Source organism: Macaca thibetana, chromosome 1, assembly GCF_024542745.1.
Source record: "Macaca thibetana thibetana isolate TM-01 chromosome 1, ASM2454274v1, whole genome shotgun sequence".
NCBI lineage: Eukaryota > Metazoa > Chordata > Mammalia > Primates > Cercopithecidae > Macaca > Macaca thibetana.
Genome location: NC_065578.1, coordinates 39,656,594 through 39,679,685, shown reverse-complemented (window position 1 = coordinate 39,679,685; position 23,092 = coordinate 39,656,594). Strand labels below are relative to the sequence as shown.

General features: G+C 43.6%; 1 protein-coding gene across 1 annotated transcript in view; it reads left to right on the top strand.

Moving 5' to 3' along the window:
- PPT1 (palmitoyl-protein thioesterase 1) overlaps positions 1-23,092 on the top strand; it is a 576,153-nt gene that overhangs the window by 28,836 nt on the left and 524,225 nt on the right. The gene's annotated exons all lie outside the window — the stretch shown is intronic.

The following is a 23,092-nucleotide window of genomic DNA, read 5'->3' as shown; positions in this document are numbered from 1 at the left end:
TATCCAACAACAGAGGAAGGTAAGATTCAGCTAAGGCCACAGCTGTTGACCCACTGTTCCTTTCTTTCTGAGCTTTTGGATCCAGCATCTCTGCTCAGGCATTTGACTGGCTTATTGCAGCCACACCTGATACCAGCAGTAAACATAGCAGTTAACCTCTGTGTGCTGCATCCTCCATCAGTCACTGATGCCTGGAGCGCCCATTGTCTTCCCTGTCTCATGGTGGAGCAGAACAGTATGTTAATAGTCAGTCATTTCTGGGCAGATCCATTGTCCTCCTAGGGCTGGGTTTGGGGGGTACAGAAGATGGATAAAAGAAGTGTAGCATCGTCATGGCATGTGCTTGCTGGCATAAGGCTGGCACCCTCCTCCCAAGAGCCCTCCAGGGAACCTCCACTGCATTGGCTCTGGCCCTTGGCCTTGCAAGTCCCATGAGCACCATCTCTTGAAGGAAGGATCATAAGATCAATATGTGAGCTCTGGGGCCCCCCAGGATTCTGTCTTTTCCCTCTTTCCCACTGCTGCTCTCTCCCTGAGACATGGCTTATACTCTCATGAGTTTAAGAACTTCTATGCTTCTATCCAGAAATTCCTTCCAATAACAACTGCACCGTCCCCCATCCACCCCCTAAAAAACAAAAAGCAGACAACAAAAACTGAGATCCAAAGAAATTCTAAAGGCTGTTCTTCAGATAGAACAAACATATCTAAGAACAATGACTGGAACACAATCAATCCTACATGTTTGCTATTAAGGGAAATGATCCTGGATGGAAAGGCTGAAATGCAAGAAGGAAAAGTGAACAAGGTAATAGGTTTTAAAATATTAGTAAAATATAGGCCAGGTACTGTGGCTTATGTCTGTAATCCCAGCACTTTGGGAGGCAGAGGCAAGATGATCACTTGCGGCCAGTAGTTCAAAACTGGCCAGGGCAACATAGTGAGAACTCATCTCTACCAAAAATTTAAAAATTGGCCAGACACGGTGGCACATGCCAGTAGTCTTAGCTACTTGGGAGGCTGAGGCAGGAGGATTGCTTGGAGCCCAGGAGTTCAATGGTTCAGTGAGCTATGATTGTGCCACTGCACTCCAGCCTGAGTGACAGAGCAAGTCATTTGTTGTCTCTTTAAAAAATTTAGTAAAGCATCCTGCCTCACAATGACTTTCCTGTTGTCTTTCATGTGTCATTCCAACTTTTCTAGTCCATACCACAGTGCCTTGCAAAAACATGAATAAAGCAATCACATCTGATTGTTAAGCTACCAAAAAAAAAAAAACCCAGTATCAATTATTAGAACTAATAAGAGCATTCAGCAAGGTTGCTGGATACAAGATAACCTTACAAAAATCAATTGCATTTTTCTATAGCAACCAAAACCAATGAAAAATAAGTATGAGTTATCCACAATAGCAATAAAAGTCATTAAACATCTAGGGATTATTTAAGAATATGTAATGCCTCTATGGAGATAACTTTCAAATTCTAATAAAAGAGTGAGATAATCTGGGCCAGGCATGGTGGCTCACGCCTATAATCCCAACACTTTGGGAGGCTGAGGCAGGTGGATCATGAGGTCAGGAGTTCAAGACCAGCCTGGCGAAGATGGTGAAACGCTGTCTCTACTAAAAATACAAAAATTAGCCGGGCATGGTGGCAGGCGCCTGTAATCCCAGCTACTCGGGAGGCTGAGGCAGAGAACTGCTTGCACCTAGGAGGCAGAGGTTGCAGTGAGCCAAGATCGTGCCACTGCACTCTGACAGAGTGAGACTCTGTCTCAAAAAAAAAAAAAAAAGATAATCTGAATAAATGGAATTCCCTGTTCTTTGATGAGACAGTTTAAAGATGGTAGCTCTCCACAAATCCATAAATTCTATATATATGCATTTTTTATTATTATTATTATTATTATTTAGGAGACAGGGTCTCACTATGTCACCCAGGATGGAGTACAGAGGCACAGTCATTGCTCACAGCAGCTTTGAACTCCTGGGCTCAAGTGATCCTCCCACCTCAGCCTTTCCAGTAGCTGGGATTACAGGCATGAGCCACTGCACCCAGCTCATTCGATGTGATCTGAATAAAAATTTCTATTGGTTTTTTGTTTGTTTGTTTGTTTGTTTGTTTGTTTTGAGATGGAGTCTCACTCTGTCGCCCAGGCTGGAGTGCAGTTGCATGACCTCAGCTCACTGCAGCCTCCACCTCCCAGGTTCAAGCGATTCTTCTGCCTCAGCCTCCTGAGTAGCTGGTACTACAGGTGCACGCCACCATGCTTGGCTAATTTTTGTATTTTTAGTAGAGATGGGATTTCACCATACTGGCCAGGCTGGTCTTGAACTCCTGACCTCAGGTGATCCACCCACTTCAGCCTCCCAAACTGCTGAGATTACAGGCGTGAGCCACCGCACCCGGCCTTCAGTTGGTATTTTAAGAGGTAAACTTCCTCTACAATTTATATGCAGTAATGCAAGTCCATGAATGGCTAGATTAACTTCTGTGTAAAAAAGGATGCCCAAAGATTGAAACATGAATATCTGGAAAATTAATATATGACAAAGAGAGCACCTTAAAACAACAGGGGGAAATGGATTGTATAAATATGTTAGGAAAATTTGGCTGGGCACAGTGGCTGACACCTGTAATCCCAGCACTTTGGGAGGCTGAGGCAAAAAAATCCTTTGAGACCAGTAGTTCCAAATTAGTTTGGGCAACATAGCAAGATCCCGTAACTACAACTGGAAAAAAACTGCGTCACTATCTGGACAGAGAAAGATTCAAAATTGAAAGGTAAAATGTAAAGTTAATTTTAAAAAGTAAGATAAGTAATTTTGTGAATTAAGGGCAAGGAAGAACTTTTAATATTGATAATTAATATGCAAATTAAGGCAACAATGAGATCAGCTTATACCTACAAGAGACCAGCAAAAATGAGAAAGCTGGGTAGTACCAAATGATGGCAAGGACATGAAGATACAGGAATTTCAGATTCTATTGTTGGAATGTAGGCTGGTGCAGCCATTTTGGGGAACAATCTGACACTACCTGGTCCAATTATTATGCAGACCTTATGACCAGTACATTTGTATATAGATCCATTAAAGGGACACATATAAGAATTTGCATTGAAGCATCATCTGTGGTGGTGGTGGTATGGTAGGCAGAATAATGGCCCTGTGAAGATATATTATAATCCTCAAATCTGTGATGATGTTAATTGACATGGCAAAAGGGACTTTGCAGATATGAGTATTTTGAGGACTTGGAGATAGGGAGATTATCCTGGATTATCTGGGATGATTATGTGGGCCCAGTCTAATCACATAGGTCCTTACCAGTGGGAAGTCTGGGCCAGGCACAGTCACTCATACCTGTAATCCCAATACTTTGGGAGGCCAAGGTGGGAGGATCGCTTGAGGCCAAGAGTTTGAGACCAGCCTGAGCAACATAACAAGACCTATCTTTAAAAAAATTTAAAAATTAGCTTGGTGTGCTGGCAAGCGCCTATAATCCCAGCTACTCAGGAGGCTGAGGTGGGCCTCTGGAGCCCAGGAGTTTGAGGCTCCAGTGAGCTATGATGGTGCCACTGCACTACCGCCTGGGTGACAGAGTGAGACTCTGCCTCAAAAAAAAAAAATTTTTTTTTTAAAAGAAAATCTTTCTCGTCTGTAATCAGAGGGAGTCAGACCATTCTGATTCCACAATGGTCAGAGAGATGTGGTGTTAGGGGCTTTGAAGATTGATGAAGGGGAGAATGAGTCAAAGAATGTGAGCAGTCTCCAGACGCTAAAGTCAAAGAAATGAATTCCCCCTCATTGCCTCCGTAAATAACTCTTCATCTCAATCATAAATATACTAAAATTAAAAATGGGCAAAGGATCATTTTTCCAAAGAAGATATACATATGGCTAATAAGTACATGAAAAGATATTCATTGTTTCACTTGAAATGCAAATCAAAGCCATAGTGAGTTATTACCTCACATCCAGTAGGGCGGCTAAGATTGAAAAAAAAGACAGATGGCTGGGCGCGGTGGCTCATGCCTGTAATCCCAGCACTTCAGGAGGCCGAGGCGGGTGGATCACGAGGTCAAGAGATCAAGACCATCCTGGCTAACACGGTGAAACCCCGTCTCTACTAAAAATACAAAAAAATTAGCCGGGTGTGGTGGTGGGCACCTGTAGTCCCAGCTACTTGGGAGGCTGAGGCAGGAGAATGGCGTGAACCCGGGAGGTGGAGCTTGCAGTGAGCCGAGATCTTGCCACTGCACTCCATCCTAGGCGACAGTGTGAGACTCTGTCTAAGAAAAAAAAAATACAGATAATAACAGGTGGTGGTGAGAATATGGAGAAATTGGAAACTTTTGGAAATGCAGAATGATGCAGCCACTATGGAAACCAGTTTGACAGTCCTCAAAAGGTTAAACATACAGTTGCCATAAGACCTAGCAATTCTTCTCCTAAGTATATACAAAAGATAACTGAAAACATATGTCCACACAAAAACTTGTACATGAATGTTCCTAGCAGTATTATTCATTATAACCAAAAAGTGGAAATATCTCAAATGTGTATCACCTGTTGAATGGCTAAATACATGGTATGTCCATACAATGTGATATTATTTAGCAATAAAAAGGAAAGAAGTACTGCTACATGCTATAACATGGGTGGCCTTGAAAACATTTTGCTAAGCGGAAAAAGCCAGTCACAAAAAAATCATATATTGTAAGATTCCATTTATAGGAAATGTCCACAAAAGGTAAATCTATAGAGATAAAAAGTAGATTAGTGAATGCTTGTGGCTGGGGATGAGTTGAGAGAATTTATTGCCATAACTTTTCACTTTAAAACATATTAAAGCAAATCATTCAGGCTGAAGGAAAATGATAGCAAATGGAATTCAGATCTATACAAAAGAATGAAGAGCACCAGAAATACATGTGTAAATACAAAATACTTTTTGTTTACTTTCTTAGAAGATAATTGCTTTGAGCAAAAACAAACAAAAAACCACAACCATTTATTTTGGGGTGAATAACTTATGTAGAAGAAAACTATGGTAACAATCATGTAAGGAATGGGACAGGAAAAACGGAAGTATACAATGTTTTTACATTGTATTTGAAGTTACATATGATATTGAAAGGTAGACTGTGGTTAAAGATGCATAAACACAAAATAAAAAAAGAAAAAATAAACAATAAACAATGGAAATAAGTTGCAATACTAAAAATACAAAATCTAAGAGTAGGTAGGAAAAGCAGAAAAAAGGAAGAAAGAATGATAACACAAATAGAAAACAAGGAGAAAAGCATGTGATCATCTCAATAAATGCGTAAAAGGAATTTGACCAGGCCGGGTGCGGTGGCTCACGCCTGTAATCCCAGCACTTTGGAAGGCCGAGGTGGGCAGATCACAAGATCAGCAGATCAAGACCATCCTGGCTAACACAGTGAAACCCCGTCTCTACTAAAAATAAAAAAAATTAGCCAGGCGTGGTGGCATGCGCCTGTAGTCCCACCTACTTGGGAGCTGAGACAGGAGAATCGCTTGAACCTGGGAGGCAGAGGTTGCAGAAAGCCGACCACTGCACTGCAGCCTGGGCAAGATTCCGTCTCAAAAAAAAAAAAAAAAAAAAAGAATTTGACCAAATTCAATACTCATTTATAATGGAAAAAAAAAAAAAAAAAAAAAAAAACTCTTGACAAATTAGAAATAGAAAAAAACTTCCTTAACCCCCAAAAGGGCATTTATGAAAAACTTAGATCTAACATGATACATAATGATGAAAACTGGACACTTTCCCCCTAAGATCAGGAATAAGAAAAGAATGTCTGCTTTTACTATTTCTATTCAACATTGTACTGGCAGTCTTAGTCAATATGGTAATGGAGTATAACAGATAAACAAAAGGTATATAGATTCACACAGAAGAGGTAAAGTTGCCTTTATCAACAGATGGCATGATTGTGCACACAGAAATGTCTAATGGGAAAAGAACTACAATAAATTTGTCAAAGAGTCAGGAAATGAAGCCAATAAGCAAATATCAACGTTATTTCTATATATTATTAAAAAGGACTTTAGAAAATAACATTTAAAAACAATAATTTTTATACTAGCATTTAAAAACAAGAAAAACTTAGGGATAAACTTAACAAAGTATAAGACCTATATACTGGAAAATAGTAAGCACTGCTGAGAGAAATTAAAGATCTAAAGAGTTAACTTTATAGAGACTTATACCATGTTCATGGACTTAAAAAAACAATATTGTTAAAGCTATCAGTTCTACCCAAATTGATCCCAGATACAATGCACTTTCCATAAAAATATCAGCAGGCTCTTTGCAGAAATTGACATGCTGATACTAAAATGCATTTGGAAATACGAAAGACCTTCAATAGTAAAAACAATTTTGAAAAAGAAGAACCAAGTTGAAAGACTTATGCTACCTGGTGGCAAGACTTACTATTAAAATAACAATGGTATTGGCCTAAGAATAGACGTATATATCAATAGAACAGAACAGAGATTGCTGAAACTGATTAATAAATCAATTGATTTTCAACAAAGGTGCCAAAGTAATTGATTTTTTTTTCTTTTTTTTTTTTTTTTTTTTTTTTTTTTTTTTTTTGAGACAGAGTCTTGCTCTGTCGCCCAGGCTGGAGTGCAGTGGCACGATCTCAACTCACTGCAACCTCCGCCTCTCAGGTTCAAGTGATTCTCCTGCCTCAGCCTCCTGAGTAGCTGGGACTCTGGACATGTGCCACCACGCCCAGACGCCCAGCTAATTTTTGTATTTTTAGTAGAGATAGGGTTTCACCATGTTTGCCAGGCTGGTCTTGAACTCCTGACCTCAGGTGATCCACCTGCTTCAGCCTCCCAATATGCTGGGATTACAGGTGTTAGCCACCACACTCGGCCCAATAATCTTTTCATCGAATGGTGCTGCAACAGGGTATTTAAATGGAAAAACACAGACCTTGATCCTACTTTATACTATGTACAAAAATGAACCTCATATGGATCATAGACCTAAACATAAAAGCTAAAATTAGAAAACTCCTAGAAGAAAATACAGGAAAAAGATTTCACAACTTTATGACAGACAACAATTTCTGAGAATATAAAAAGCACTGACCCTAAAATAAAAATTAAAAGACATATTGGATATCATAAATATTAATTTTATTCCCTTTTTGAAATATACCATTTAAGACATAATAAGATGACAACTTAATAATGAGACAACTCAAGTAAAAAGATTTGAACAGACAATCACAAGAGGAGATATACATAAGCACATGAAAGGATACTCATCATCATTAGCCATCAGGAAACTGCATATCCACAGAATGCCTAAAATTAATGCCTGGCAATATCAAGTGTTGGCAAGTATATGGAGCAGCATTTTTTATGGAAATATAAAGATGTGCAACCATTTTGGAAAAGGATTGGCAATTTCTTATAATGGTAAACATGTACTTATCACATGACCCAGAAGTTCCACTCCTAGGTGTTTATTAGAAAAATGAAAACATATTTCTGCCCAAAGACAAGAATGTTTATGGCAGCTTCTTTATAAATCACATAGTCAAGATTTATAAAGAACTCATACAACTCAGTAGCAAGAAAACATATAACCCTTCATTCACAATAGCCCCAAATTGGAAACAATACAAATGTCTAATACATCTGTTAGGGTTCAATCAGAATATAGAACCCACACAGTAATTTGAAGAAAATTTTAATGTAAAAATTATTAATGGGATTTTCACAAGCAATAGAATGAAATTGGACCCTTATCTTATACCAGGCACAAAATTCAACTCAAAATGAGTAAAAGCCCTAAATGTAAGATCTGAAACCATAAAACTCCTAGAAAAAAACATAAGAGAAATGCTCCTTGACATTAGTCTTGGCAGTGACTTCTTGCATGTCACACCAAAAGCTCAGGCTACAAAAGCAAAAACAAATAAATGGGACTATTCAAAACTGAAAACCTTCTGCACAGCAAAGGAAACAATCAACAAAAGGAAATGACAACCTACAGATTGAGAACAATATTTGGAAACCACATATCAGATAAAGGGTTAATATCCAAGATTTATAAAGAATTCATGGCCGGGCGTGGCGGCTCAGGTCTGCAATCCCAGCACTTTGGGAGGCCGAGGCAGGCGGATCATGAGGTCAAGAGATCAAGACCATCCTGGCTAACACGGTAAAACCCCATCTCTACTAAAAGTACAAAGAAAAACAAATTAGCTGGGCGTGGTTATGGGCGCCTGTAGTCCCAGCTACTCGAGAGGCCAAGGCAGGAGAATGGCGTGTACCGGGGAAGTGGAGCTGACAGTGAGCCAAGATTGCACTACTGCACTCTAACCTGGGCGACAGAGGGAGACTACGTCTCAGAAAAAAAAAAAAAGAACTCATACAACTCAGGCCAGGCGAGGCAGCTCACACCTGTAATCTCAGCATTTTGGAAGGCCAAGATGGGTGGATCACCTGAGGTCAGGAGTTCAACACCTGCCTGGTCAACATGGTGAAACCCCATCTCTACTAAAAATACAAAAATTAGCCAGGCATGGTGACACTTGCCTGTAATCCCAGCTACTTGGGAGGCTGAGGCAGGAGGATCACTGAACCCAGGAGGCGGAGGTTGCAGTGAGCCAAGACTGCACCACTGCACTCCAGCCTGGGTGACAGAGCAAGACTCCATCTCAAAAAAAAAAAAAAAAGGGCAAAAATCTGAATAGCCATTTCTTCAAAGATGACATAATAATGGCCACCAGGTGCATGAAAAGGTACTCAACATCACTAATGATCAAGGAAATACAAATCAGAACCACTATGAGATAGCACCTCACATGTGTTAGGATAGCTATTATTAGAAAGACAAGAGATAACAAGTGTTGGCAAGGGTGTGGAGAAAACGGAACTGTTATACACAGTTGGTTGAATGTAGATCGGTGCAGCCATTATGGAAAACAGTAAGGAAGTTCCTAAAGAAGTTAAAATATAACCATATGATCCCAATTAAAATATACCATATGCGGCGGGCGCAGTGGCTCACGCCTGTAATCCTAGCACTTTGGGAGGACAAGGTGGGCCAATCACAAGGACAGGAGATCGAGACCATCCTGGCTAACACGGTGAAACCCCGTCTCTACTGAAAATACAAAAAGTTAGCCGGGCTTGGTGGCGGGCACCTGTAGTCCCAGCTACTCGAGAGGCTGAGGCAGGAGAATGGCGTGAACCCGGGAGGCGGAGGTTGCAGTGAGCCGAGATTGCACCACTGCACTCCAGCCTAGGTGACAAAGCGAGACTCTGTCTCAAAAAAAGAAAAAAAACAACAACAAACCATATGACCCAGCAATCCCTCTTCTGCATATAAACCCAAAGGAAGTAAAATCACCACCTCATTAAGGTATCTGCACTCCTATGTTTATTTCAGCATTATTCACATTATCTTACCTGTAAGATAATGTTCTGTATCTTACAGGTAAGATATAGAAACAATGATGAATGGATAAACATATATATAAAAAATATATGTATAACTGTTACATATAGATAAAAGTTATATATGTAACATATATATGTTTTTATATATATGTAACAGTTATATATATATATGTATAATGGAATATTATTCAGCCTTTAAAAAAGGAGATCCTGCTATTTGCCACAACGTGAAAGAAGTTGAAGGACATTATGCTAAATAAGCCAGACATGGAAAGAAAGATATATGATCTTACTTATATGTGGGATCTAAAAAAAGTCAAATATACAGAGATAGAGAGTAAAACGGTGGTTGCCAGGGTCGGCGTGGTGGGAAAGGAAATGCGGAATGTAGGTCGAAGGATACAAAGCAGCAGATATGTAGGATGAACAAGTGGAAAGACCTAATGTACATCATAAGGACTCTAGTTAATAATAGTGTATTTTATTCAGGATTTTTGCTAAATGAGTAAATTATAGCTGTTCTTGCCACAGGGGAGAAAATGAGTAACTATGTGAGATGATGGATATGTTAATTTGTTCCACTATAGTAACCACATTACTATATATATGCATATTATATAACACCATGTTGTATACCTTAAATATATATAATAAAATTTATTTTTTTTAAAAAAAGATTAATTCTGGCAGGGGAGTAATTCTGAAGGTGTAAAAGGAACTCTAAAGACTATCCTAAGGCTGAAGGAGAGTGCCCAAGAAAGGAACAAATTGGAAGACGGCCCTCTTCTTAAAGCTGGGATTCGAACCTTGTTGGAAAACGTGTAATGAATGTGATGTGAAGAAGCGTGCTGGGTTTCCCAGCCCAGACCTGGTCTAGAGTCTCAGGTGAGCAGGCAACACCCCCAGGTACAGGCAGGCAAGGCTGGCACAGGGAGAGTCAGACTCAGGAACCTACTTGCAGGCAGGGCCATCCAAGGCCTGGGAGGCATGGAAACCCTGCAAGGAGCTGATGGGTCATGCTGGCAGCTGATACACAGGGAGTCAGAGGGTCAGGGCTGCTCACGTCCGTACAAAGCCTGAGATGGGTAGAGTCCATGTGCAGACGGCTATGGGAGGTGGGCACGGGGCTAGGGCTGGGGCTGTGAGCTCAGAGGCATGAACATGCTGGGGACGCACAGCCAGGGCAGAACCTTAAGGGATGTCTCCATGCATGTGCCCCTCGCAGCAGTGCACTAGAGGAGAAAGAGAAGCAAACCAGGAGCACGCTGGCTCCAGAAGCTTCTTCCTCCAGCAGTGTCCTACCAGCGCCATCTACTGACAAAGCTCAACGCTGTTCTCACTGCAAAGGAGACATGCTTAATGGTGCTATGCCACTATGCAGAACAGGCAATGAAGGGTAGATTTGGAGTTGAAAGGCCACATATTGAAAACTGTCACATCTAGTAATAGGTGCATTGAAAAAACAATCTGTAGTGTATTACAATAATGCGATAATACTCAGCACTAAGGAGAACGAATTGCTGATAATGCAGTCAGTCCTCCATACCCACAGGTTCTGTATCCGCAGATTCAACCAACCATGGATCAAAAATGTTTTAAAAAATAAAAACACAATAAAAATAATACAAATAAGTCCAGGTGTAGTGGCTTATGCCTGTAATCCCAGCACTTTGGGAGGCCAAGATGGGCAGATCACTTGAGGTCAGGAGTTCAAGACCAGCCTGGCCAGTATGGCAAAACCCTGTCTCTACTAAAAATATAAAAATTAGCCGGGCACGGTGGTCTGCTCCTGGAATCGGGAGGCTGAGGCGGGAGAATTGCTTGAACCTGGGAGGCAGAGGTTGAAGTGAGCCGAGATCACGCCACTGCACTCCACCCTGGGCAACAGAGGAGACAGTCTCAAAAAAACAAAACAAGACAAAAATAATACAAATAAAAACAATACAGTATAACAACTATTTACATAGAATTTACATTATATTAGGTATTATAAATAATCAAGTGATGATTTAAAGTATACAGGAGGATGTGTCTAGGTTACATGTAATACTCTGGCATTTTATTTAAAGGACTTGAGCATCCAAGCATTTTGTTATCTGTGGCTGTCCAGGAACCAATCCTCTGCACTGCAGGCAACAAAATAAATGTATTGCAAAAACAATACTGAATGAAACATGTAAAGCACAAAAGGGTAAATACTGTTAAATGACATTCTAGCACACACAAGACTAATCTATAGCGACAAAATGTCAGTTAGTGTTGCCTGAGGATTTGGGGTGGGTGGAGATATTGACTACAAAGGATCACAAAGGAATTTGGGGGAATGATGAAAATGTTCTGTATCTGAATGGTGGCTCCATAGGTGTATACATTTATCAAAATATGTCAAACTGTACCCTTCAAATGGGTGCATTCTATTTCATGTAAATTATACCTCAGTAATACCTGTTTTTAGAATATCATCTGGGTCGGGCGTGGTGGCTCACACCTGTAATCCCAGCACTTTGGGAGGCTGAAATGGGCGGATCTTGAGGTCAGGAGATCGAGAACATCCTGGCTAACACAGTGAAACCCCATCTCTACTAAAAAAGACAAAAAAATTAGCCGGGTGTGGTGGCGGGCACCTGTAGTCCCAGCTACTCGGGAGACTGAGGCAGGAGAATGGCATGAACCCAGGAGGTGGAGCTTGCAGTGAGCCAAGATCGCGCCACTGTACTCCAGCCTGGGCAACAGAGCGAGACTCTGTCTCAAAAATATATATATATATATCATCTGAGGCTGGGCAAAATATCACCTGAGGATAGGAGTTCAAGATGAACCTGGGTGACACAGTGAGACCCCATCTCTACAAAAAATTTTGAAAATATATCGTGGATTCCTAATTAGGGAAAAGAAATCAGGCTGACAGGACAGAGGGAAGGCTAAAAGAAAACGCAGATAAGTTATACATGTGCCTTTCTTCACGGCCAGCACAAGTAACTCACAATCTTCCTGCGCCCAATTTATCACCAGACACCTGCGTGTTAGCTCTCTGTAACCATGGCATTATCAATACTGTACAAAGCCCTCTACAGCACACAGCACCACCCTATAAAATTCCCAGTAAGCCTTTGTCTCTTTGCAGTCAGCTCCTTTCTGGCTGACCTGCCCATTGTACCCTTGCAACATATTTTCATACTTTCTCTAATAAATCTGCCTTTCTTTACCTACAACTGTCTTGATAAATTCTTACCATCCGTGCCACCAGCCCAGATAGTCACTAATCACCTACAACATGTATCATCTGAAAATCAGATGTCTACAGTTGCATAGCATCTAGACCACCATCACCTTCCAAACCCCCGTTACCTTATAAATTCCAGGGCAGGGGTCATTCGATCATAGCTTGGATGGGAACACTGGAAACCTTCCCTCTTCCTGCAGGAGGTGGATTCTCAAAGTGGGAAAGCCTTGGAGGTCAGAATAGATTTTCGTGGATTATTCCTGGGATACAAATGAGATGGTACAGAAGCAGGATATTTCCCTGACCCCTTCCTGGGACTTGTGACAGAGGTGCCTTGTTTACTCAGCCTGCCACTTTCAACTCCTCACAGGAGGGAGCGTGCAAATGAACCAGGTGGGAACTGGAGTGCATGAGTGAACTACAGTGGCTGAAACCGGCCAGCCACTCTGGCACTGGCAGGAGCAAACTCCACGCAGGCCCCATGGTAGCATCCAGGTGGGGCTGTCTGTGACCCCTGAAGCCCCAGAGGGCATATTATAGTGCTCTTTTAAGTCTTCTGTCCGTGGATGGCTTAAGTGTTAACAGCTCAATGGGCCCTTTTCCTTGTCACACAGGGTGGCTGCCCTCCACCAGCGAGAGCAAAGGGCCAGTGTGACAGGCTTTTGATTCTGCATTTGTGGCTCCCAAGCTCTTGTCCAGTGTCCAGGAAAAATGAGGTCTCATGAAGGAATCGAAGGATGGTAAATGTGGGGGATTTTATTGCCAATGAAAGTGGCTCTCAGTGGAAAGGAAAGCTGAAAAGGGGATGGGGGATTGGTTATCTTCCCCTAGAGTCCAGCTGTCTCCAGCCAGATTCTTCTCTGAAATTATACCATCAAGCTGTCCCTCTGAAGTCAAGCTGCTTCTCTCCAACATCCAGCCATAGTCCCATATACTGGCTGAGTCTGGGGTTTTTATATGCACAGGATGGAGGGGGCGGGGCCATGGTGGTTTAGGAAAAGGTAACATTTGAGCGGGAAAACCGGGATATAAGTTCTCACTTTGGGCCGTGGTTTAGGCTTTTCAGTTTGAGGGTAGGGTTTTCACTGGGGACCCTTTTCTGCCTAGAATTTCTCTGCTTCCTGGCCCTATCAGTACCTGGATATTACTCAAGAAAGTCAAGTGATGTTCTTTCTAAGGGTAGGCCCCTGCCTTCTTCTCTAACTCAACCCTCCAATCCAGTGCTCCCAGTGCTAAGTACCTACCCCAGAGAACTCTCACATCTATCAAAAGTGGGCATGTATACAGTTCAGAACTGTCCATCATGGTCAGAGTTGGAGGTAACCTAGGTTGTGTCCACCACTGGGGAAATGAATGAGGACAATGTGGAGGAGGCACCCTAAGGATACAGTGCAGAAGTTAGAAGCACAGATGACATATGCATACATCGACAGATCTTAAAAATAGAGTGCTGGGTGACAAGATAGAAAAAATTAAATCTAGGGCATAATATGTGCAAAAACTAAAGATACAGCCACAACACCACATATTTTACAAGAATAGATACAAATACATATCAAAATATTTTGAGAGTTTTTTAAAATGAAGGCGGTAGAAGTGAGAAATGGGTATGAAAGTGAGTAAATAAATAAAACAAAAGGGGGCCTTGCTCAGGTCAATGATAAAAGTAGGCTGTGAATTGGGGGAAATGGTAAACTCAGTCCTCTGCTCCTAAGGGTTAAAATAAAAAAGTTTCCTCATCCCAAGATTAAACGTGTTCTATGGCCAAATGCACTTCATTGGATAAATATGACATAGAAGTAAATCACACGATCCAAATCGAGTTGTCTGAATTATATAAAAGGGCAGGGAAAACAGAACTTCTTAGGGGTATTCCATTCACACCACCATCAGGCTACAGCTGTCTGACATTTCCAGGCTGGTCCCTCTATATTGAATAATGGTAATGAAACTGATCCCACAGTCCTATAGACAATTCTTTCAGATAAACATAGAAATTGGGCCAGGCGCAGTGACTCACGCCTGTAATGCCAGCACTTTGGAAGGCCAAGGCAAGCGGATCACAAGGTTAGGAGATCGAGACCATCCTGGCTAACATGGTGAAACCCCATCTCTACCAAAAATACAAAAAATTAGCTGGGCATGGTGGCACGCACCTCTAGTCCCAGCTACTTGGGAGGCCACGGCAGGAGAATCGCTTGAACCCAGGAGGCAGAGGTTGCAGTGAGCCGAGATCACACCACTGCACTCCAGCCTGGGCAACACAGCAAGTCTCTGCCTCAAAAACAAAAACAAAAACAAAAAAAACATAGAAATTGACCTTGGATAAACATAGAAATTGACCCTTCTGGTCTGAAAGCTTGAAACTTATATTTGTTTTATCTGAGTTCCTTCCTCCAGAAAGGACTCTCAGGCCTCTTGGAAAGTATCGGAAGAACTGAAACTCACCAGATTGCCTCATCCAAATAATGAGATGCCAGACCCCTGGTTTTGTTTCCTTACCCCTCCCTAGTTCCTGTTTTCCAACAAATTGTTGTATTTCTTCCCTGCTATATAAACTTCTAATTTTAACCAGTCAGGGAGATGGATTGGAGATTGAGCTCCCATCTTCTTGGCTGCAGCACCCAATTAAAGCCTAAAGCCTTCTTTCCTGTCAGTATTCGTTGTCTTAGTCATTGGCTTTCTGTGCAGCAAGCCCCAGGACTTAGACGGAAACCTGGTAGTTTCACTGACAGCAACAGTGAACCATGCAGGATGGTCTGTGTCTGTGTGTGTATCAGAGTGCCCATGACCTAAGTGTTGAAATTAATAGGAATAATCAGAATTCAGAGTCCACTTGCAATTTTCCCTGCACTTTACTCGTTATAGAATCTCATGTACAAATAAGATCTCCACTTAAATTTGATGTAAGGAATGGGAATGGAGGCACACGCTAACCTCAGGCAGCAAGATAACCAAGACATGGAGGTGGCTGAGAACCCAGTCTTGGAAAAGACGCCCTTACCTGAGGGAGGTGCCCCTCCACACTGTATGTCTGCTGGTCATAATCCAGTGTCCTCCATGTTCACTGAGTCACCAGGATGCTGGGTATCACATTCTCAGGAGCTCTGGGACAAGCCAGGTTCTCACTGGTAGGGACACAGGGTCTTCCCAGTGGAGTGTGGGAATCATCAGGCCTGGTGAGAGCTGGTTGAAGCAGATGTCCTAGCAGGAGCAGAGGAGGCCTATCTGGGCCCAAGGCTCATGCAGCAGGTGGAAAAAGTAGGGTCAGGAAGTGGGGCAGGGATAAAGGGAGGGGTGTGGGAGAAGAGGGGAGCAAATTGGAAGGGGCAGCAAATGGAAGAGAGAGGGAGTGAAGGCAGGTGGTGGGAGAAGCAGGGGGATAGGCTGGGGTGGAGGTGGTCCAGGCAGGGAGTTGGGAAGGAGAGAAACTGGCCAGAGGAGGAAAATGGTCTGGGCATGAAGTAGGAAGAGGATTTGAGTGACTGGTGACTGAGGCAGGCACAGGGGGAAGAGACAGAGAAGTCATAGGGATAAGAGGCAGGACAGAGGGAAGGGAGGGAGCTGAAGGCCAAGCCACGGAAGGGGAAGAAGTGGGATGTAGAACTCGGGCAGGAATGAGGCAGGGCAGTTTCCTTTGTGCGGCTCTCCATTGAGAAGTGAGGGTTGTTTGATGGGTTCAGCGTTCTGCTTGCTTTCTTTGCTTGATTGCCTTATGACTCAGAGTCCACTAAAAGAGAGTCTAAGATTCTAGGACATTTTGAGTTGGAAGAGACCTTTGATATCCTTGAGTACAATTTTCTCCATCTTATAAATTCGGAAACAAAGGCCAGGCACTGTGGCACATGTCTGTGGTCCAGCTAACTCAGGAGGCTGAGGTAGGAGGGTCACTTGAGCCCAGGAGTTCTAGGCTGTAGTTCACTGTGCTAATTGAGTATCCACACTAAGTTCAGCATCTACCTGGTGACCTCCTAGAAGGGGAGGACCACCAAGTTGTAGACTTAACCTGCCTCTCTGTTGCTATGTGGTTCTTGAAGATTTTCAGACTTCTCTCTCTCTCTCTCTGTGTGTGTGTGTGTGTGTGTGTGTGTGTGTGTGTGTGTGTGTGTGTGTATGTGAGAGAGATGGCGTCTCACTCTGTCATTCACGCTGGAGTGCAGTGGCACTATCTTGACTCACTGAAACCTCTGCCTCCCAGGTTCAAGTGATTCTCCTGCCTCAGCCTCTCAAGCAGCTGGGATTGCAGGTGCCTGCCACCATGCGCAGCTAATTTTTTGTATTTTTAGTAGAGACAGGGTTTCACCATTGTAGGCCAGGCTGGTCTCAAACTCCTGATCTCAAGTGATTCACCTGCCCCAGCCTCCCAAAGTGCTGGGATTACAGGCTTAAGGCACTGCACCTGGCCTATTTCAGACTGTTTTTAACTTCCAAGCTCTTTAGCTAACTAGTGTTTATGATGCTATATAGTCTTTCATCTCTGGGGATGCTAATGTTTCTAAAGTCTTATTCTTCTTAAAATTCATTTTATTTTATTTTATAGCAATTGGGTCTCACTATGTTGCCCAGGCTGGTCTCAAACTCCTGGGCTCAAGTGATCCTCTTGCCTCATGCTGAGATAACAGGTGTGACCCACCATACCATCCTATAGTCAGTCCTATTCTGATTGCTCTGTTTACTCTGTTTTGTTGGGGCTTCTTCTGTCTCCATCGTGCCTCTCTTTTTCATGATTTTAGAATTCCTCAAATGTTTGGGATTCTTGTATACTCATCTTTGGACTAACATATCCTGTTAGTCAATCTAGTTCTGTCTTTCAGGGTGTCCTACTGAGAGGTGACAATGTGCTAGTGGCCCTCACGCTTGGTGCCTCCTCGGCCTCGGCGTCCACTCTGGCAGCGCTTGAGGAGTCCTTCAGCCCTCCACTGCACTGTGGGAGCCCCTCTCTGGGCTGGCCAAGGCCAGAGCCAGCTCCCTCTGCTTGCGGGGAGGTGTGGAGGGAACTGGGGCTGCGAGCGGCGCTCGTCCAGGACAGCGCGAGTTCTGTTCGGCGCGGGCTCGGGCTCAGCGGGCCCCGTACACGGAGCTGCCGGCCGGCGCCGCCGGCCCAGGGCAGTGAGGGGCTTAGCACCCGGGCCAGCAGCTGCGGAGGTTGCGCCCCAGTACTGCCGGCGCTGCGCTCAAATTATCGCCGGGCCTCAGCTGCCTCCCCGCGGGGCAGGGCTCGCGACCTGCAGCTCGCCATGTCCGAATCCCCCACCCCACCGCGGTGGACTCCCGCGCCGCCCGAGCCTCCACGACGGGCGCCGCCCCCTGCTCCATGGCTCCCGGTCCCATCAACCGCCCAAGGGCTGACGAGTGCAGACGCGGCTGGGGACTGGCAGGCAGCTCCGCCTGCAGCCCCGTTGCAGGATCCACTAGGTGAAGCCAGCTGGGCTCCTGAGCCGGATGGGGACTTGCAGAACTTTTATAACCAGCCAGAGGATTCTATGTGTACCAATCAGCACTCTGTATCTAGCTAATCTGGTGGGGACTTGGAGAACTTTTATGTCTAGCTAGAGGATCGTAAATACACCAATCAGCACTGTGTCTAGCTCAGGGTTTGTAAATACACCAATCAGTACTCTGTGTCTAGCTCAGGGTTTGTAAATACACCAATTGGTACTCTATATCTAGCTAACCTAGTGGGGACTTGGAGAACTTTTCTGTCTAGCGCTCTGTGTCTAGCTCAAGGATTGTAAACGCACCCATCAGCACTCTGTGTCTAACTCAGGGTTTGTAAATACACCAATCAGTACTCTGTGTCTAGCTCAAGGTTTGTAAATACAACAATTGGTACTCTGTATCTACCTAACTCTATATCTAGCTAACCTAGTGGGCACTTGGAGAACTTTTCTGTCTAGCACTCTGTGTCTAGCTCAAGGATTGTAAATGCACCAATCAGCACTCTGTCAAAATGGTTCAATCAGCTATCTGTAAAATGGACCAATCAGCAGGATGTGGGTGGGGCCAAATAAGGGAATAAAAGCAGGCTACCCAAGCCAGCAAACTGCAATCTCTTCAGGTCCTCTTCTGCAGTGTGGAAGCTCTATTCTTTTGCACTTTCCAATAAATCTTGTTGTTGCTTACTCTTTGGGTCCATGCCGTTTTTATGAGCTGTAACACTCACCGCAAAGGTTTGCGGCTTCACTTCTGACATGGAGATCATGAACCCACCAGAAGGAAGAAGCTCCAGACACATCTGAAAATCTGAAGAAACAAACTCTAGACGTACCATCTTTTTTTTTTTTTTTTTTTTTTTAGAGATGGAGTCTTGCTTTGTCGCACAGGCTGGAGTGCAGTGGCACGATCTCAGCTCACTGCAATCTTTGCCTTCTGGGTTCACGCCATTCTCCTGCCTCAGTCTCCCGAGTAGCTGGGACTATAGGCGCTCGCCACTACGTCCGGCTAATTTTTTGTATTCTTTAGTAGAAACGGGGTTTCACTGTGTTAGCCAGGATGGTCTCGATCTCCGGACCTCGTGATCCGCCCGCCTCCGCCTCCTAAAGTCTGGGATTACAGGCGTTGAGCCACCGCGCCCGGCCTCACACCATCTTTAAGAACTGTAACACTCAGGCCGGGCGCAGTGGCTCAAACCTGTAATCCCAGCATTTTGGGAGGCCGAGACGCGCGGATCATGAGGTCAGGAGATTGAGACCATCCTGGCTAACACGGTGAAACCCCGTCTCTACTAAAAAAACAAACTAGTCGGGTGAGGTGGCGGATGCCTGTAGTCCCAGCTACTCGGGAGGCAGAGCTTGCAGTGAGCTGAGATCCCGCCACTGCACTCCAGCCTGGGCGACAGAGCGAGACTCTGTCTCAAAAAAACAAAACAAAACAAAAAACAGAACTGCAACACTCACCGCGAGGGTCCATGGCTTCATTCTTGAAGTCAGTGAGACCAAGAACCCACCAATTCCAGACACACTACTGGTTTCTGGTCTACTGAGGAAAGCCATTCTTTGGTTCCCACCAAAATAAAGGGTTTATAAACATTTTTTCTTTCATTTGTATAAGGGCAGAAGAGAAAGGCTATAGCATTACTAAGCCTCCCACCTTGCACCGCAGCCTCTGCTTTATCAGTGTATCCTATACTGAGTATTACTATGGTTTTCGGTGTTTTTGAGACAAGTCTTGCTCTGTTGCCCAGGCTGGAGAGTGGTCTTGAACTCCTTGGTCTTGAACTCCTGGGCTCAAGCCATCCGTGTGCCTTGGCCTCCCAAAGCGCTGTGATTAGAGGAATGAGTCACCACGCTCAGCCAAGTGTTACTGTGCTGTATATAGATGTGACTGGGCCCTCTTTCCTGAATTCTTTTTAACATTTGCCACTTCTTCCAGGACTGATTTTTTTTTTTTTTTTTTTTTTTTTTAAAGACGGTCCATTGTCACAAGGTCGTTAGAAACACTGCCAGGGGAGAGGCACACGGTGCCATGGAGGAACATAGGGGGTGGCCATGCCAGAGTTGCTGGTTCAGGGGAAAGACACTTCTCAGGTGACACCTAGAAGAATGGGAGTTAGCTAAGTTAAAGGGGTGGGGTGGTTGTGGTGGCAATGTTCAGTGAAAAGAAATAACACTGAAGGAGACCTGGTGGCAGCAGAGAGCAATGGAGGCTGAGTTCAAAGTTCAGGCCAGGCACGGTGGCTCATGCCTATAATCCCAGCACTTTGGGAGGCTGAGGCGGGTGGACCACCTGAGGGCAGGAGTTTGAGACCAGCCTGGCCAACATGATGAAAACCCATCTCTACTAAAAATACAAAAATTAGCTGGGTATGTTGGTGTGCGGCTGTAATCCCAGCTACTCGGGAGACTGAGGCAGAAGAATCACTTGAACCCGGGAGGCAGAGGTTGCAATCAGCCGAGATCATACCACTGCACTTCAGCCTAGGCAATAAAGCAAGACTTCCATCTCAAAAAAAAAAAAAACCCAAAACACAAAGTTCATTCCAGTGGAGCGTTAGGGAATTTCTGACAAGGGATGAGCAGCAGTCTCTTTTGGAAGGGCTTTGTAAACTAACGTCGAGAGAATGGACTTTATTTTATGAAAGCTTTTAAGAAGGAGAAAGATATGCTTAGAAGCATGTTTTAGAAATATCACTATAACTCCAGCATGTGGAATATAATGAAGGAGGAAGCAAGAAGTTCAGCTGTATTAGTCCGTTCTTGCATTGCTATAAAGAAATACCTGAGGCCGGGCGCCGTGGCTCACACTTGTAATCCCGGCACTTTGTGAGGCCGAAGCGGGAGGATCACGAGGTCAAGAGATTCAGACCATCCTGACCAACATGGGGAAACCCTGTCTCTACTAAAAAAATACAAACATTAGCTGGGTGTGGTCGTGCGCACCTGTAGTCCCAGCTACTCCCAAGGCTGAGGCAGGAGAATTGCCTGAACCAGGAAGGCGGAGGTTGCAGTGAGCTGAGATCTCACCACTGCACTCCAGCTCGGTGACAGAGAAAGCCTCTGTCTCAAAAAAAAAAAAAAAAAAAAAAAAAAATTAGCCAGGCGTGGTGGCACACACCTGTAATCCCAACTACTGGGGAGGCAGGGGCAGGAGAATCGCTTCAACCCAGGAGGCAGAGGTTGCAGTGAGCTGAGATCACACCACTGCACTCCAGCCTGGGCAACAGAATGAGACGCCGTCTCAAAAAAATAAAACAAAACAAAAGAGATGGCACCTAAAACCAAGAAACAGTAAGAGGAGCCCACAAAGAAGGCTGGAAATGAGCAGCCCAGAAAGAAGGAGGAAATCCAGGAGCATGTAATGTCATGAAACCCAAGGAAAGAGAGTGTTTTCAGTTGAAATGAAATAGCTCAGAAACAAGCTCTCATATATTCAGTAAAATAATTTTGATAAGGGTGACAAGCATATTCAATGGTGAAAGGACAGTCTCTTAAATACAATAAGTAGTGTAAGGGAAACTGGATATCCAAATGCAAAAAAAAAAAAAAAAAAAAAAAAGAAGTAAAACCTATATTTAAAACTACACATAAAAATTAACTCAAAATGAGGCCGGGCGCGGTGGCTCACGCCTGTAATCCCAGCACTTTGGGAGGCCGAGGCGGGCGGATCACAAGGTCAGGAGATCGAGACCACGGTGAAACGCCGTCTCTACTAAAAATACAAAAAATTAGCCGGGCGTGGTTGTGGGCGCCTGTAGTCCCAGCTACTCGGGAGGCTGAGGCAGGAGAATGGCGTGAACCCGGGAGGCGGAGCTTGCAGTGAGCCGAGATCACGCCACTGCACTCCAGCCTGGGCGACAGAGCGAGACTCCGTCTCAAAAAAAAAAAAAAAAAAAAAAAAAAAAAAATTAATTCAAAATGGATCAAAGACCTAAATATAAGACCTAAAAACTATAAAATTCTTAGAAGAAAAAATAGAGCAAAAGCTTCATGACATTGGATTTGGCAGGCAACAAAAGAAAAAATTGACAAATTGCACTTCATGAAAATTTAAAAATTGTGTGCATTAAAGGACTATGTAAACACAGTAAAAAGGCGGCCCACAGAATGGGAGAAGATATTTGCAAATCATATATCCAACAAGGGATTAATATACAGACTATATACAGACAGAGAACTCCTAAAACTCAACAAAAAACTGGCAACCCGGTTTTTAAAAATGGGCAAAAGACTTGAATAGATACTTCTCCAAAGAAGAGAAGTAGACAAATAGCCAGTAAGCATATATGAAAAGATGCTCAACATCACTAATCGTTAGGGTAATTCAAATCAAAGCTACAATGAGATACCACTGCATACCCATTAAGATGGCTACTATCAAAATAAACATAAAGTAACAAGTATTGTCCAGGATGGAGAGAAATTGGAACCCTTGTGTGCTCTTAGTGGGAATGTAAAGAGGTACAACTGCTGTGGAAAACAGTGTGGCAGTTCCTCAAAAAATTAAAAAATAGAATTATCTTATAACCCAATAATTTCACTTCTACCTATATATTCAAAAGAATTAAAAGCAGGGACTGAAAGAGATATTTGGACACCCATGTTCATAGCAGCATTATTCACAATAGCTAAAACATGGAAGCAACCCACGTGTCCACTGATGGACGAATGGATAAGCAAAATACGGAAAATTATTCAGCCTTGAAAAAGAAGGAAATTCTGACACATGCTACAACATGGATGAGCCTTGAGGACATCCCATTAAGTGAAATAAGCCAGTCACAAAAACATAAATACTGACCGGGCATGGTGGCTCATGCTTGTGATCCCAGCACTTTGGGAGGCCGAGGCGGACAGATCACCTGAGGTCAGGAGTTCGAGACCAACTTGGCCAACAAGGCAAAACCCCATCGCCACTAAAAATACAAACATTAGCTGGGCGTGGTGGCTAAGGCACATAAACTTAAT